This window comes from Heterocephalus glaber, unplaced genomic scaffold (assembly GCF_053883595.1).
Source record: "Heterocephalus glaber isolate CG9 unplaced genomic scaffold, H.glaber_assembly_v1.0 deba00001673, whole genome shotgun sequence".
Classification (NCBI taxonomy): domain Eukaryota; kingdom Metazoa; phylum Chordata; class Mammalia; order Rodentia; family Bathyergidae; genus Heterocephalus; species Heterocephalus glaber.
The window spans coordinates 5,371,157-5,384,812 of NW_028258410.1; the positions used below are offsets into that span (position 1 = coordinate 5,371,157).

At 39.2% G+C, this 13,656-nt stretch overlaps 1 pseudogene; it reads left to right on the forward strand.

Annotated features, from left to right (window-relative positions):
• The first annotated feature begins 969 nt into the window (after positions 1–969).
• Positions 970–1,918, forward strand: LOC106009060 (olfactory receptor 2T1-like; annotated as a pseudogene).
• The last annotated feature ends 11,738 nt before the right edge of the window (positions 1,919–13,656 follow it).

Below are 13,656 nucleotides of genomic sequence, written 5' to 3' on the forward strand. Positions count from 1 at the left end.
TTCCATTTGTATTCTTTATCATAACCAAAAATTATATGAGACACAGTCTTTTGAGTTCTTCTTAATAAGTACCATGAAAAAATATCCACTTCCCAAAAATAATAGGTCAAAAATAGTTCAATATGTATATCCTTGCACTATTTCCTCTGAATCCCAGAGGCTAATACTGATTGTAAAATGATTATGCTAATCATAATCTAAACAATAATTCATTTTAAAGTCAAAATCTTTGTCTTAAAAATAAACAAAAATCATTTTTAACATAATTTCTTCTTTATTGGATGATTCAGTCTGAATTTACAAGAATAGTTTGTATCGCCCAAATCATTTCATCCAGCACAAACTGGATGGCCTGACAGGAAGTTTCCACTCAGGATGTAGTCAAGGACTTCACGTTCAAGTCCTAGACTACTCACACTACTGACTGAGTGACAACATAGGCAAGTCACCAGAATCAAAGGTGTTTTAAAGATGGAGGTTATGCTGGCCATAATGAAGGTGCATTTAATAATGACATTAATTTAAATCCACCTGAGACAATATGTTCACAAATATTCACACTATAACATGGTATGTTCAGCAGCTGTATGGTGTGGTATATACCCTATGGTATTGTTATCAGTATTGTTGTAGTACAGTAACACCTCCTGACATCTTGTAAAATATTTTTTTTCATTTTTTGATTATTCCTATTTCATGTAACTGTTTTATATATCTAAAATGTACCAATAAACTTAAGGATATTTTTAAAAATTATTAATCAGTTTTATTTAAAACTGATAAAGATTCACATTCTGATATAAACTGTTACATATGAATTCAATAAAATAAAGTATTTTTCAATCTTTTCTGTCACCTTTTAGAATCCTTGTGCTTTACAACGAATTTATATTGCCATTTTATTTCCCTAGAAACATCATCCATCATTTTATTTGGAAGCTCTGAGGTTGCTTCAGTGCCACAGTAGGGGCAATGGAAGGGCACAATGCATGCTCTACGGACTTCATCTTCCTAGGACTGTTCACCAGAGTGGAAACCTCAGGTCTCCTGTTTGCCACCATCCCTGTCATGTTCCTCACCACACTGCTGGCCAATGAGACGATTATCTTTCTGATCCACACTGACTCACACCTCCACAAACCCATGTACTTCCTGCTCGGTGACCTTTCCTTGGTCGACATGATGTACATTTCCACCATTATGCCCAAGATGCTAGTTGACTATGTGGTGGGCCAGAGAACCATTTCTTTTGTGGGGATCACAGCTCAGCACTTCCTCAATCTCACTCTAGTGGGGGCCCAGTTCTTCCTGCTGGGGCTCATGGCCCATGACTGCTATGTGGCCCTCTGTGGTACCTGGTGCTTATGAGCTGCCAGGTGTGCTGGATCATCACAGCAGGATACTGGTTTGGGGACTTTCTGGATGGCTTCCTCCTGATGGCCATCACCATGAGATTTCCCTTCTCTGGCTCCCGGGAGATTCATCACTTCTCTGAGGTGCCCACCATGTGAGCCAAGCATGTGCAGACACAGCCCTGTCTGCGATGGTGATGTACACATGCTGTGTGCTGATGCTGCTCATCTCAATCTCTGTGATGATCACTTCTTATGCCTGCATCCTGACCACTGTCCATCACATGATCTCTGTGGAGGGGAAGAAGAAGGCCTTTTCCACCTGTTCATGCCACTTGCTCCTGGTGACCCTGGTGACCCTGGTCTACAGGGCTGCCATATACACCTACATGCTGCCACACTCTTACCACACACCAGCCCAGGACAAAGCCTTCTCTGTGTTCTGCACCATCCTCACACACATGCTGAACCCCCTCATCTACAGCCTGAGGAACAAGGCTGAGGCACTGATGGGTGCACTGGGGAGGCTGAGGTCTTTCCACCAAGTGTCCAGAGAGGCCTTCTGAGTGTTGACTTGGTCACATGGCATGGGGATGTGGACACTGAGTCAGGTTGGACATGTTGAGCTGTATGTAGGAAGAACCAGAAGGAATGGTTGGGGTGGACAGGAAAGCAAACATTGACTAAAACTGTCTTCTTAACCTCTCTTTTTTCATCTCTTCCTTTCTTTCTGATGTCTTCCCTTTCCCTACCCTGTTCACATGTATGCAAAATAAATATCCAGTGGCTTCCACAAAGAGGAATGAGAAAATTTTGCCCAGGACCTTTGACTCTTGTAAGTATAGGAGGTCACTCAAATCTTCAAATGTTATGGACAATGTATGATACAGCATGCAGAGAAGAAATAAAGTTTTCTCTGAGTAACAGAAGACACCAAGTTATACAGGAGAGGGATCCGGAATTAATCTACACTTCTCCTGTGCATGATCTAATGCCTGTTCAGGTTTGAGGTGAATGATCTGGTGCCAAGGGGGAAATCAATGTCTCAGGAGAGAATCTGAGGAGAATCTGGGGTGAAGCCCTCTGAGGGTGTGGGAAAGGCTATAATATAGAGGCCACATAGCTTTGGCTCTGGGTAGAAGGAGAAAAGCAAGAGTACATGCAATGAGAGGAGAACAATGCAAAACAGAGTATCTTCAGGTCTGACCCTTAATTTTCAGTATTGCAGTCCTGTAATTATTGCTTGATTATTTTAGCACAATCCTAACAGCTGTGAGGTAGACTAGAAGACATGCATAGGAAGAAAAGAGACAGAAAAAATTTACCCAAGGTTACCATGCATATTTTCCCTTCCAGGATACTTATGATGCAAAAAAGAAAAAAAATACTAAGGCCTTTAAGGTACAATAAGCTTATAAACTGGGGCTGTGGTGTTCTCATATAAATTGGGCCTGTTTTTTTCCTCTAATACCACAGGTTCACAAATTCCACAGACTTCCTCCCCCAGATTCAGTGTTATATGCACACTATGTATAGACTTCAAACACATGCAAATGGTTCCTATTCTGAACAATCCTGCTAATGTGTAAGCAAAACAGACACTAGGAAAACACATCCTAAGTCCCCAGCGCCTTCAAGAACAAATAAGTACCCCAGCTGGGCCTGCACCTTAGTCTGTTAGCACCCATACTGCCTTCTCAGTGTGGGCTTGTTTCCTTCTGCCTAACACCTCTACCTGTGCCTCTTCTTATCACATCTGGAAATGCTTTTCTGGGACAGGAAGCTCTTCACTGGGTGGGGTGACTTGAGGTCCCCATCTCCTCTCTTTGTATTTATTTTATTAGGTATACATTCTCCATTGGGATTCGCTTCCTGTACATATCCCATCCTCATGCTTTTACTTCCATTTCCCTCCCCATTGCCCTCCATTCCTAATCCCCTTCCCACCTCCTCAGTCTCTCTCCTGTCACAGGTCCACCCAGTGACAGTCGGATTGCTATTGCTGTGCAGACACTGACTGATAATGACACTTTTGTTTGACAGAGTTGACTATGTCCTTTAACTGCTGCAACTATTTTAGTCTATTAGGGCTATGTATGTGAATGTGAAAGTTTTTAAATCCAATTCTCAGGGCTCAGATTTTGACATCCCAGAATATGGGACCTTGGTGTCCTGAATATTTTTTCTGGAAATTTTAAGCTGAAATAAATTGAGAAAATTGCGGAAGTAGAAAGGGCACCTCCTTCCCTTCTTACTCCTTCCTCCCTGAGAGATCCCATGGAAGATTTCTCTTCCCTCCCTCTGAAGGGAGGTCCTAAGTCCCTCATTCTAGGAGGACCCTGACCTGCTTCTCAAGGGAGGAGATTTCACAAACAGGCCAGGAAGGTCCCAGCCTTTCCCACTTCCTCTCTCTGAAGTTATTACCATGAGATTTCACCGCAGTATCTTCTAATCAGACTCCCAGGTGACCATCACAAAAACACACATTTTTTCCCTGGATCTTTGGAGTTTTCTTTCAGAAGCCTCCATTGCCACAAAGATTACTTTGATGAATTTGTTAAGATTTTGTTGATACCTCTTTTTTCAAGATGATGTCTTTGTGAGGAAAAGGTACTACTTTTTCTTGCCTGTACCACCAGTGAGCAGCCCAGCAAACCCAGACACTGTCTCCTTCTGTTTTGTGCCCCTGGATCACAGGGAAGCTGCAGCACAGCACAGGGGTCTGTGTAGCCCCCTGCAAGGCAGCGTGCTGATGGTGCCTGTACCCTAGCCTCTGGAGACCATCAGCACACAATGCTCTTTGGGGTGCTGCCCAGTCCCAGAGCACAGGACCACCACCATCCAGGCCAAATGGATGGAAAGGCACCGTGAGAGCCACTGCAGACTGGTTTCCTCTGTCATTTTTTTATAGTTCTACCTTTATGTATATTTTACAGCATAGTTTATTTTTTCCTATGTTGACAGTTTAAAATGAACTTGCCTTGTACTTGATGTGTTTACCTTTGTTGAATGATAGATATTAGTAAGAACTTGTTCAAATGGAAAGAGAAAAAAGATATGGGTTTGGGGGAGGAAAGGAAGGGAAAAGGGATTTAAAGAAATAGGAATTGGAAGAAATAGAAATGGAGCTAGAGCTTTTGCTGATTATAATTTCTGAAGATGAAATACTCAGAATTTGAGGTACATCACAGAAATATTGCTGGATCACCTTGGTCTTGGTGAAGGAAAGCCTTAATGGAGCATCTGTGTGGCTCACAGAGTAGACAAGACCAGGTGCCCAGGAGCCAATTTCTGCCTGGGAGCACAGACTTGGGGTGATGATTAGCCTATAGTGCAGAGATTGACAAATGGCCACATAGTGGCCATAAGACATGACCGCCAGGATGGTAATCTCCACAGCTGCAAATAGTGCACATAATAAATCTGCACAGCACACTCTGTCAGGGATGTGGTTTTACTGCCTGTCATGGAATTCACTATAGCTCTGCAAACAATATCTGAGATGTTACCGAGGCCTACGAGTGACACAATGATTACAAAAAAGTACATGAAATAGTGGAGAAGTGCATATTTCATGATGAGAGAGACAGTCACAAGAGTCCTTGTTTTTTCTCTCAGATAAATCACTAAGAATAGCACACCTTGCAGAACCTGGAGCTCCTGGTAGCCTGTGACATACATGAGGAGGAATTCTGTGAAGATGGTGAGGTTGTCCACATCTCCCCACCTGCCAAGTTCTCTGCAGAGTCAGAGGTTAAAGTGAGCTGATGATGCTGCAAGCAAATTGTGGAGCATATGGTAACAGTACAGCATGTCTCTTAATCAAGAAATCAGGATAGAATAAATTCATAAAATAAAGCATTCTGAAATCCAGTATATGTGCGTATTTCTCTTCCTTTCCCAAACTGCTGATATATATTCTGTTAAGTTCTACGTAAACAGGCTGAGAAGGGCAGCAAATGGTCACCCCACACCATTCTCCACCCTTCAGGTGGTCTCAAGAGGTGTGCGTGTCAGCATTTTCTTTTCCCCTTTGCATCATCATCTATGACATTCAATTCAGGTCATACAAATTCTCCTTTCCTTTTGGTGATATGGAAACTGTTCCCATCATGTGCTTTCTTGTCTGCATGTTTTAACTTGAAACAGACAAAGAGAGTTCTTGAAATATGCCTCTGAAATGCAACCTTCTCTTGTGCATGGATTCTAATATTTATTTAGGTGCCACTTTTCTCTCTGAACTTCCCTCTACTTGCTTTCAAAACTTTTGCTAAAATCTCCTCATTCTATAATTATTATTGTAAATTTAACTTACTTACCTGAGCTTGTTTGAAGCATTCCAAATCATAAGTAATTTGTTTAGAAATTCTTTCCATACTACAATTAGTTATATAGAGATCTTAACTCAGCATTATTTTATTTTCATTGTTGAGAAACTAAATTTAAATGTGATATGTAAACTATTAACATCTATATATTTGCTAATATTATATATGTAATTTGACATTACAAAAGCATTTATAATTTTTCCATGTATAATAATTATTGTTTGCTTAGTCATACATTTATATGGCTTTCTAGTTCTTTACAGAATATTTTATATGAATGGCTTTCTCTGAATAACTTGTGGTTACTCCTTTTCAGCATAGAAAGTTACTATCAAAATCAGTACTAACTGACAAGTTGATATTATTAACATCCCATAGGTTACTCCTGGAAACCACACTTGTACCTATTTTTGCTTTCCTTTATCAAAATAACAGGTATTCACCATAAAATTCTCCCTCCCATTCTCCATCTCTCCTTATTACATATCTTAAGTGCTAAATTTAATTCTATTCTCTTTTTTTGGGTACTGGGGTTCAAACTGGAAACCTCACACTTGTGAGACAGGTGGTGGAACTTCTTAGCTAAATCCCTGGTCCCCATTTCTATTCTTCACAATCATGATGATACAGTGGAGCAGAGGAAATCTAAGGATTGTTCCTTCTAAATCTCCTTCATTTTCTCACTAGTATTTTGAAATTAGCTCACAATTTAAAATGTGTACAAGAGAATAATTGCAAATACTAATTCTCCAGTAATTATTAAATGAAAGAAAGATAATAATATGATCTAAATATTTAATATTATTAAATAAATTTAAAATCCAAAAACTGAATTTTTTGAGGACTGAAATACAATCCCCTTTGAGAATCTTCCATGAGTGAGTGAGAATAATGTATTGTGTGTCTGTTGGATGGAACACAGACAAGGAGTTTGAGAAGCAGTGGTCGGGGAGGACAAGGGACTGAGGAAACTGAGATAAGCCCTGAGGAAGCAGGAGTACATGGGAGGGAACCCCAGTGAATTCTGCCCAGACATGAGCATGCACAGAGTCTGTTCTCCTGACATCAGAGTCCTGACTAAAAATGGCAACAACAGGATCTCATTCTCATGTGCCCAGCAACACAGCCCACTGAAGTCTGAAAAGAAAGCCCTGAGGTTGGATGCCTCAGAGGCTGCCTGCTCTGGAGCTCCCCTCACCTGGCAAGGGATTTTTTTGTTTTCTCTAGGAAGGTACCTTAGTGCTTCCCCACTGCTGCTTCCTATCATTACTTCCCATACTTTTGTTTCAATATACAGGAATCTTTGAGGATGACTTGTCAGGCCTGGCTCAGGTCAGCAATGTTCCCCAACTTTGGTGGTGTTACCAAGTATTTCTCTCTCCTTTATTTCTAAAGGAAAGAATTACAGTCTTAAACATTCATGATGGAGATTCTTTTCCCTTTCAGCACTTTGAAGCCATTGCCTCATTCTCTCTGGGTTTGAAAGGTATCTAATCAGAAGTCTGCTCAGCTTTTGGGAGATTTTTCACCTGTATGGCTTTCTTTTCTCTTGACTGGTTTGCAGATTCTTTTTTCTTTTGACAATTTGTAATATATTTTGCAGTATGATTTGTTTGTTTGCTTGCTTTGGACATGTTTGGAGTTTTGACACTTCCTGAATCTTTATGTGTGTATCCTTGCCATGCTTTGGAAAGATTTATACCTGGGAAAAATAAAAGACAAGTTTCTGTATTTTCCTTGACTCTGGGATTGGGTTAAGGCACATATTCTAAGATCCAGCCCAACCACAAGAGAAAGCAAGAGGATTGTGGCAGGTGCATTCATAGGAAAGTTCTGAATGTCTCCTAAATCTCTAGGAGAGTGTCTCTGCCACAACCTGGAGGATGTCCCTTCTTCATATAAGAGAGCAGCTGGGCTGGGGTTTTAGCTCAGTGGTGGCACTGCCTGTCTCACAAGCTTAACATCTTGAGAGCAAAGAATAATCTGACAGAGCTCAATGAGCTACAAATCACAAGAAGTTTCCCACCAAATAAAAGCAAGAAAAACACAAATGAACAAAATAGGGTTTTATTTTGAACCTGTAGAAAAAAAACTAATGAGTCTTAAAATTAAAAAATATATTAAAAGAATATTTATGTAATTATGGAGCAAATGTGTTCCACTTTCTTTCATCTTCAAGGTGGAGAACCAGTCATATTGGTGAATAATTTAATCTACTAATGAATGTCTGTGAGGAGGAGATCCAAAGACAGAAATTGCAGTCTAAGTCCAAGGCCATGACCCTGGAGCTCCCACGTTCTGAGGAAGGAGTAAATGGGTGTCCAATCTCACAGGGAACACACTCCCTTCTCCCCTGGTTTTGTCTCACTGTGTTCAAAGACAGTGGACTGCATTAGTGAGGGCAATGTTCTTTACCTATTCTGCTGTTTCAAATGCTCATATTTTCCAGAATGTCCCTCACCAAACTTCTGTTGAAGATGTTCTACTTGATATCTGGGCCTTCATGTGTCTAACAAAACTGATGCATAAAATTCACATGAGATTATTGCTGGCCAACTTTTTGGCAATATTGGTTTGATGTGTTAAAAATTGCACATCATCTTCAGTACCATGTGTGGTACATCTAATAAAGATGTACAACTTGTCCAACCAGTTCTTAATAAACTTATGGTATTTCAAAGTTGCAAAGTTGTCAGTAGAAAAACATGTAAAATATGGAGCTGTTTAAGGTATCATCTTCATAATCAACCCACACCTAACTTAAAGTTAAGTGAGTTACAAGGAACTAAGTAAAATACATTTATACTTGAATGATATCCTTCAAATATGGGAAAGTTTTGTGTTTCTTTTTGCCAATGATATGAAGGTGAAGCTGAGCAAAATCTGTACAAGGAATATAATTCTGGAAACAAGTGAAAAAACTTAAAAGGACAAAAATACAATTGTGGCCACTCCATCCTTTCATGTGACAGTGAGACTACAGATATTGGGAGTATTAGGAAACATGTTCTGTGCCAATGCTGATGAAGGGTACCACAAGAAAGGTCAGGGTTCTTTAAAAGATGACAGAAAAATTACCAATTGCAGGTTGTAGGACAACATGGTTTCCTTCTTCCTGCCTTCTAGGAAAAACTGGAAATGAACTTCACCAATGATCAACAGTAAGCTCTGTGACTGATGTATGTATATGAAATTATTCCAAACAGTGAAGGAAACAGTTCTCTGTACAATTATACAAGCAAAGTAAAACACAGTTTTCTCAAGAAAAAGCAACAGGGTCCTTACATGTGATAGTTAACTGTGGTGTCAGGCTGAATAAGACATGTCCAGGTGATGGGTTTAGTACAGTTCTTTTTGAAGGTCAGTTGTTTTTTTGTCTTGATTTTCATTGAATGAGGAAAGGGTTTTTGCAGATGCAGCAGAAGAGGCTGACAAGGGTCTCAGTGTTGATTGCCCAATTGTGTCCTCATCCCTGAGTTGTCCCCCTGTCTCCTTGTCACGTATCCCAGCCTGAGTGGAAGAGCAAGTGTAAAGAGCACAGTGCAGACAGCAGAGTCTTCTCACAGGACCACTTAGTGCACTTCTCCAGGTTAGTCAGATCCCACACCTGAGTTTCTCTCAACAGCACAGCCATCTGCTAAGAGGTAACACATAAGGCATGCAGTACTCCTAATGATGTGTGCAGCATCCTTCCAAATATATTCATGAAATTTTGTCAATGTACACTAGAAATTTTGTCAATGTTTTTGTAAACATGCATAAAATTTACAACAAACTGAGCAAGAAATTTCACAGGAAAATTTATATTTCACCATAGCAAGTTAAGACAACTAAAAATAGAGAACTAAACATAGATTATCCACACATGTAGATATTGTTTTTAAAACATGCCTTAGCTATGAAATGAACTATTTTCAAATGAGAGTTGACATTTTTGTTTTAGTCAGGAAAACCCTTGAATATGAACCCAGGATACCTGTTGAACATTCTTTGCAGGGCAGCATTGATCTCCCTGTTGCGTAGACAGTAGATGATGGGGTTCACAAATGGGGGCATCATGGTGTAGAACATGGCATTCAGCAGATTCTTAAGGGAAGGTTTCTTTGCAGTGGGACCTAAGACAGCCACTGATACAGAAATGAAAAACACAAGGAGAATGGCCAGCTGTGGGGTACAGGTGGATATGGCTTTGTTACGGGATTCCACTGAACGGATCTTAAGTATAGTTGAAAATATATTAAAGTATGAAATAAATATGAAAGCATTACATGATAAGATAAGGCAGACACATACAACAATGATTACAAATTCAGAATACTGGACATCAGGTGATGATATTCTAAAAATTTGAGGAAGATCACAGAAATATTGCTGGATCACATTGGTCTTGGTGAAGGGAAGCCTGAACAGAGCACCTGTGTGGATAGCAGAGTAGACCAGACCAGAGGCCCAGGAACCAGCTGCAGCCTGGGAGCACAGACTTGGGGTGATGATGAGCCCATAGTGCAGAGGGTGGCAAATGGCCACATAGCGGTCATAGGACATGACCACCAGGAGGCCAATCTCCACTGCTCCAAAAAGGATATTCAGGAAAATCTGTGCAGCACACTCTGTCAGGGATATTCTCTTATTGTCAGTCATGGAATTCACTATGGCCTTGGGAACAACAACTGTGATGCTTCCAAGATCAATGAGTGACACAATGCTTATAAAAAAGTACATGGGAGAGTGCAAACATGTGTCTGTCATGATGACAGTGACAGTCACAAGATTCCCTGTTAGTGCTCCCAGATAAATCCCTAAGAACAACACACCTTGTAGAACCTGGAGCTCCCGGCAGCTCGTGACATCCATGAGGAGGAATTCTGTGAAGACTGTCAGGTTATCCATGTCTTCTCAAATGCTGTGGTCTATACAGAGTCAGAGGTTAAAGTGAGCAGAGGATGATCCAAGCAGAATGCAGAGCATCCTTTAGACCTACGGTGTGGATTCTAATCAAGAACTTGGGAGAAAATAAATGAATATAATTATCTTGAAATACAGTGATTGCACATTTTCCATTTCAATTTCCTTTCCCAAACTGCTGATACATAGTCTACCACTGTGTGTAATCATAAAAAGTGTGAATTAATCAATAAAGTACTTAAAAATTCAACCCAGTCCCAGCAATCTTTTACCTATTCCCCATATTTAAGTGTTTTATATTTCTACAGGAACCTCAAGTATTTTTTCCATTTGCTTTAGTTTTCCATGGCTTTCCCTGATCTATGAGAGCTTCCATTACAACCAAACATATTCAAATCCCACATCTGCTCCTCATCCTATGGGTGGAGAATGTCTGTGATGCAGCCCCTCTTGTAGCAGATGCTGTCAACAGTTTTCCCCTAACAGGTCTAATGGGTGAACTTGGTCATGTTTCACTATGACTTTCCCAAAAAGACACCAGTCTGGTCACAGGGCACCTCTCTCTTACTTCAGGTGCTCTTCCAGACCTGTGAGTGAGCCCTTTCTTTCCCACTTTGCACTGTCATCTATGCAAGATGATATTTCTTTTGGGATCTATAATTCTATTTTACTATTGGCAGTGGATAGGCTGTTCCAATCTAAGAAAGATAAGAAAGAAAGAAGGAAAAAAGGAAAGAAAGAAAGAAAGACAGAAAAAAAGAAAGAAAGAAAGAAGAAAGAAAGAGAGAAAGAAAGAAAGAGAAAGAAAGAAAAATGAATCGCAGTTAGGTTGCTACATGTAACCTTCTCATTGGAATGGATTCTAATATTTAATTAGGTGCAACCTATCTATCCAGAATTCTCCTCTGTTTGCTTTTATAACTTTGCTACAATCCCTTTACTCTGAAATCATTATTTTAAATTTAATTTATTTACTTGTGCTTGTTTCAAAGTATTCGTATCACAAATGATATGTTTACAAATTATATTTTTACTGTTAAAATTACTTATATGAAGAAGTCTATTCTCAGCATTATTCTTTTCATTTAAAAAAAAGAATTGAAGGATTATAGTATTGAAAATATTATCTGCACCTTTAATACTTTAGAGGTAATTAATTTGCCATTGAAACAGCAGCCACGATTCTGCTTTATATGTGCATAAAAATAATGATTTACTGACAGTGGTACATTTATATAGCTTTCACTGTTTTCAAGTACTTTATAAGGCAATTCCTTGAATTACCTGTGTTTTTTCCCCCTTACCCTTATTTCTCTAGTAAGAGAAAATCCTGTGAGCATAAAATGTCAATCTCAAATCCAATGCTACCTGATGAGGCCAATGCCGTCACTTGGTGTAGATCAGTGCTGCAAACAACACTATGGTAATTTTAATTACTTTCATCAAAATAACTAATGGGGTTAGAAGCCTTGTTCCCTTTCTCCATCTCTTCTTATCACATGTCCTTCCTCCTTAGTGGAAAAAAATTCTTGTTTCCCTGAGCTGAATTCACCTTACATTTCCATTCTGCACAGTGCATCCTGATCCTGTTCAGAAGAAAAATCCCAAGGATTATCCCCTCATTTATGTTCTCAGTGATATGTTGGAGTTACTTAGCTCACACTTTTAAAATGTGGAAAACAGTGTGAGCATGATTGCTAATTCCCTATAAATTGTGAAATGTTTGAAATATAATAATATATCTAAAAAATCAGCATTATTTTATTTTATATGAAATCCAGGTTTTATAAAAATTTACCTTAAAAATAACCATACTACACATCTCAACAGTTTTGTTAAAGACTATTTTTGCTTACATGATTTTATTTGCAAGAAATGCCCTCATAAATTTCATTAGTCTATAGTTTTCTTCATTACTGTTTTAAATCCAGCTCAAGAAAATATTAAATTGGCAGGTGTTGATGCTCTATTCCAGGGCGAATTTCCCTCAATATGATTTCTGCCTTTGGACCTGGGCCACATATGAAACACATCACCTAAGAAAACATGGGAAGAACTAGTTATTAAAATAAAAAATAGCAACTGGAACAGTCTGCTTTTCTACAAGTACACATGTATCACACGGAGCTGAAATTGGTACCTTAGCTAAAAATTTTGAAGTCTGTATTCACAGGTACATGTATGTGACTTATGCTTTGCTAATGTTACTAGAAATGCAGAAATTAACATATGCAAAGTTACCTAAGCCATGAGGCAGTGAGTATAACCTCACTAACATGAATATTTCTTCTGTTCAATAATAAGTGGCTTGATGAAATCCTTCATCCTGCTTCAATCTTCACTGAGTAAATTCAAACTCACTTCTCAGTGAGATTCCCAGTGTGGACTTTGCATTCAGTCCTGCTTCTGAAATAGCTGTGAGCCTGGTGAGTGTTCACCAAGGACACAGTGGGTGACACTTCTGATGAGCTCCAGGGACCTGGTGATCCCATCCTCCAAGGAGTCCACTTTTCCTCCAGCCTCTGATTGTCTTTTAATTGGCTAGGATGCTTTGGCCACACCATGGAGACTAATTAAATTTCCAATGGAGTTTTTGAAGAAGTAGTGTGTGTGTGTGTGTGTGTGTGTGTGTGTGTATGTGTGACATTTAATAAAAAGGAAATATATTTCATGCATCAGTGGATATTCAATGAATTTTCAAGTTCAGAACTGATTATAAATTTAATTTACTTACATTATAGCAAATCCCTGAAATGTTGGCATTGCACATTCAGTGTGCTGTGATTGAAAGTGGGGTGTCATCCCATTTATTCCTGTTTTCCAGAGACTCAATACAAGTTGTTCCAAAATAAGCATGACCCATACCTAGGATAAACAGTTAAAATCAGAGCATGAAAAATTCAACAATAGGGCCTTGGTTCCTGACCTTCAATTGTTCTTTAAGAAATCAGGTGTTGTTTTGTGGAATAAATAAAGAATACCAGCAAAATATAAAAGTGTATTACAGTTTTGACCCTTTCTAGTCCTATATTGAGGCAAGGTAGTTTATTTTTTGTTTAACCAAATCTATG